Source organism: Schistocerca americana, chromosome 1 (genome assembly GCF_021461395.2).
Source record: "Schistocerca americana isolate TAMUIC-IGC-003095 chromosome 1, iqSchAmer2.1, whole genome shotgun sequence".
Classification (NCBI taxonomy): domain Eukaryota; kingdom Metazoa; phylum Arthropoda; class Insecta; order Orthoptera; family Acrididae; genus Schistocerca; species Schistocerca americana.
This window is the reverse complement of record NC_060119.1, coordinates 984,828,837-984,833,232: the sequence shown is the minus strand read 5'-3', so window position 1 is coordinate 984,833,232 and position 4,396 is coordinate 984,828,837. Positions and strand designations below refer to the sequence as shown.

Genomic DNA, 4,396 nt, shown 5'->3' with positions numbered 1-4,396 from the left:
TCCTCATTCAAAACAGGAGCTAATTCATTATAGCATAAAAGTGACATGATATAAATTTAAAGTATAAGAAACAGTGGCATTCGTTGGTCAGCAAGTATTAATTATTACTATATATATGACGGTAGTATCTGTTCCCGAAGGAACAGTTACCGTGGATGACCATGCAGCTTTGCTAGAAATGAAATGATAATTAAATAGACACCCTAGCTGCAAGCAGGCGTTGATACATTTCATTGGGAACATGTTGAAAATGTGTGCCCCGACCGGGACTCGAACCCGGGATCTCCTGCTTACATGGCAGACGCTCTATCCATCTGAGCCACCGCGGGCACAGAGGATAGTGCGTCTGCAGGGACTTATCCCTTGCACGCTCCCCGTGAGATCCACATTCCCAACATGTCCACAACACTACATTCGTAGTGCGCCTAATAGATGTTAGCCCATCATACTCATTACTCGTGGCAGATTAATCTACCAAGTCCCGTACGAGTTCGGGCATAGCGTGTGCGTTCGCACAAGAAGGTCAAAGGCCGGGAACCCATATTTTTTTAGCTATATATATGACGGTAGTATCTGTTCCCGAAAGAGGGGAGCGTGCAAGGGATAAGTCCCTGCAGACGCACTGTCCTCTGTGCCCGCGGTGGCTCAGATGGATAGAGCGTCTGCCATGTAAGCAGGAGATCCCGGGTTCGAGTCCCGGTCGGGGCACACATTTTCAACATGTTCCCAATGAAATATATCAACGCCTGCTTGCAGCTAGGGTGTCTATTTAATTATCATTTCATTAATTATTACAAAACATTTTTCATCCTTCAAGTGACATCTGACATATTTAAAAATAATTATTGGCACTCTTTGGCCAGTTATGTAAAAATAATGATTAGCACTCATTGGCCAGTTACAAGGTATTCATATAGTTTTACAAAACATTATTCAGTATTATTCAGAAGTCATCATTCAAGTGACATAGGACATATTTAACATGTAACACACAGTAACTATTACTCAAGGTCTGTGATTAGAAAAACGTCATTCAGTATTACTCAGAACTCTCATAAACTGGTAGCATTATTTGGGACTGTTAATACATTTGTTTTTGTACTAGCAATGCATTGCGTTGGGATCGATAATTAATTGCTGGGGCATGAAAATATTTGCATTTAACTTATTGCTGCAAATGAAGATGTGTAACGTCATTCGTCATGAGTCAGCTGTAGCAAGATTATGAAACAAGTGGAGTATATGTGATCACATTCATGAATGACACACAAAAATGGGTATGAAAAAACGCAAGTACTAGAACATGTTTAATGATTAACTGCTTATAGCGTATTAATTTCGTGAATAATTTCTCCTGCAAAAAATACAAAATGGATTATTAAGCTGAAAGAGGAAACGCATATTATGCTGAAAAGTAGTGAACTTCGAATTAACAGGTAATGAAATGTGTATTAAATATATGTTCTCTAACTGTCCTTTCCAAAACCTTCAGTCATCATACCATGTGACATAAGACATACTGTCAAAACGAACTGCAGCAAATACTTAAATAACTACATAGCATTTCTTAACTAACAGTAAATATATAAACTTCATCATTATTTTCATCTGCAAAGAAAAACTTCATTATCCATATCATCATAATTCCATTATTATCATCACCTGTAAAGAAAAACTTCATTATCGATATCACTATATTCTTCATCATTATTCATCATCATTCATTATCATCTGCAAAAAGACACTTCATTATTCATTATTCATATTACCATTTACTTCATACAACTATTTATAGTATAGAGATCCTTATTTCTAGCATATTTCATCACTAAAACTAAGATGTGTAGTTCTGTCTGACAGCCTGCATCAATCGCCTCGTATTCTGAAAGAAAAAAATTAGTTAAGACTGCTATTCTACGATGTGTATAGTATGTTCTTGTTAATGCTTGTTAATTCTGATCCATTTACTCTTCGTGACGATTGCATCTTCTTTCGTTCATTGCGAAGGTGAAATTCCCATTTCTGTTTAATTTATTGCCTTTACACGTATTTCTTTCTGAAAATGATAAACAATGATTAATGTCTTGCATTTAAATCATATACCCATTAAATAAAAACTGGTTTCTAGTGATATAATTGAGCATACAGCATAGCATGACAGGAAACGTAATACGTCAAAAAAAAAAAAAAAAAACATAGACAGTGTTCAGGTGCAAAAATGTACACAGAGTATCACAAAGTAGCAGCAAAAATATGCAAAATAGTCACGATGTTGAGATATCATAAGGCAAAAAGTCAAAGTCAACTGGTGTTTGTTATATCTTAAGTATTTCTTAGTGCAAACAAACAAAATAGGAAAACAATCATACATACATGAAGAATGGAAAATGTGCACAGTCTGATAAGTAACGATAAGAAAGGCGACCTGCTAACCTTACCTTGCCGGGCACTTGTCAAGAAAAAATACGATAATCATCAGCAAATAGTCACATAAATATAATTGCGTAAGTGGTCATAAAATGTGTAAGTTCATCTGGAAAAATATGCCCGGTCTGATGTGTAACGACAAGAAGAGCGACTTGCTAACCTTACCTTGCCGGGCACTTGCCAAGAAAAAATACGATAATCATCAGTAAGTGTTCATGTGAATATAATTGCATAAGTGGTCATAAAAAAATTAGGAAATGGCATTACAGTGTGATAAATCATAAAGGATGTTCATTCAATAAACGGTTTGATGTTGGAGATATGGTGATTCCCTTTGCTTTTTCTGGTTCTCAAAGTTTCGACGTGTACTACATTGGGGTGAGGAATGCTGCGAATTCGATATGGACCTGCGTATAGAAGCTCAAATTTACTGCATCTACTCTTTCCTCTGTTGGATAAATAGTGTGTACGTACTAATATCTTCTGTCCAATGTGAAAGTCACGACGTATACAAACCTGTTTTTGCTGTCTTCTCCGGCGCTCTGCGGCACGTTTGATGTTGTTCAGCGCAATGTCAATTATTTCATGGTGTCGTAGTCGACGAGATGTAGGAAAGGTTACTAATTCTTTAATTTTGTTAGGTGGTTCAACATTTTTCAGTATAACAGACGGAGATAGCATAGTAGATTCATTTGGTATGGAATTAATTACATCCTGGAATGAAAGTATGTGTGTGTCCCAATCAATATGTCTTTTATGGCAGTATATTCTGCACAGTTTACCAATTTCTTTCATTAATCGTTCACAAGGGTTCGAAGAAGCATGGTACCTGGATATATACACTCCTGGAAATGGAAAAAAGAACACATTGACACCGGTGTGTCAGACCCACCATACTTGCTCCGGACACTGCGAGAGGGCTGTACAAGCAATGATCACACGCACGGCACAGCGGACACACCAGGAACCGCGGTGTTGGCCGTCGAATGGCGCTAGCTGCGCAGCATTTGTGCACCGCCGCCGTCAGTGTTAGCCAGTTTGCCATGGCATACGGAGCTCCATCGTAGTCTTTAACACTGGTAGCATGCCGCGACAGCGTGGACGTGAACCGTATGTGCAGTTGACGGACTTTGAGCGAGGGCGTATAGTGGGCATGCGGCAGGCCGGGTGGACGTACCGCCGAATTGCTCAACACGTGGGGCGTGAGGTCTCCACAGTACATCGATGTTGTCACCAGTGGTCTGCGGAAGGTGCACGTGCCCGTCGACCTGGGACCGGACCGCAGCGACGCACGGATGCACGCCAAGACCGTAGGATCCTACGCAGTGCCGTAGGGGACCGCACCGCCACTTCCCAGCAAATTAGGGACACTGTTACTCCTGGGGTTTCGGCGAGGACCATTCGCAACCGTCTCCATGAAGCTGGGCTACGGTCCCGCACACCGTTAGGCCGTCTTCCGCTCACGCCCCAACATCGTGCAGCCCGCCTCCAGTGGTATCGCGACAGGCGTGAATGGAGGGACGAATGGAGACGTGTCGTCTTCAGCGATGAGAGTCGCTTCTGCCTTGGTGCCAATGATGGTCGCATGCGTGTTTGGCGCCGTGCAGGTGAGCGCCACAATCAGGACTGCATACGACCGAGGCACACAGGGCCAACACCCGGCGTCATGGTGTGGGGAGCGATCTCCTACACTGGCCGTACGCCACTGGTGATCGTCGAGGGGACGCTGAATAGTGCACGGTACATCCAAACCGTCATCGAACCCATCGTTCTACCATTCCTAGACCGGCAAGGGAACTTGCTGTTCCAACAGGACAATGCACGTCCGCATGTATCCCGTGCCACCCAACGTGCTCTAGAAGGTGTAAGTCAACTACCCTGGCCAGCAAGATCTCCGGATCTGTTCCCCATTGAGCATGTTTGGGACTGGATGAAGCGTCGTCTCACGCGGTCTGCACGTCCAGCACGA

The 4,396-nt window shown here is 42.3% G+C and overlaps 2 non-coding genes across 2 annotated transcripts; one reads left to right on the top strand and one right to left on the bottom strand.

Moving 5' to 3' along the window:
- Positions 1–255: 255 nt before the first annotated feature.
- Trnat-ugu lies at positions 256–330 on the bottom strand. The gene has a single exon. It is a non-coding gene; the product is annotated as a tRNA-Thr (tRNA).
- Positions 331–633: 303 nt separating this feature from the next.
- Trnat-ugu lies at positions 634–708 on the top strand. Its single transcript has one exon. It is a non-coding gene; the product is annotated as a tRNA-Thr (tRNA).
- Positions 709–4,396: the final 3,688 nt, after the last annotated feature.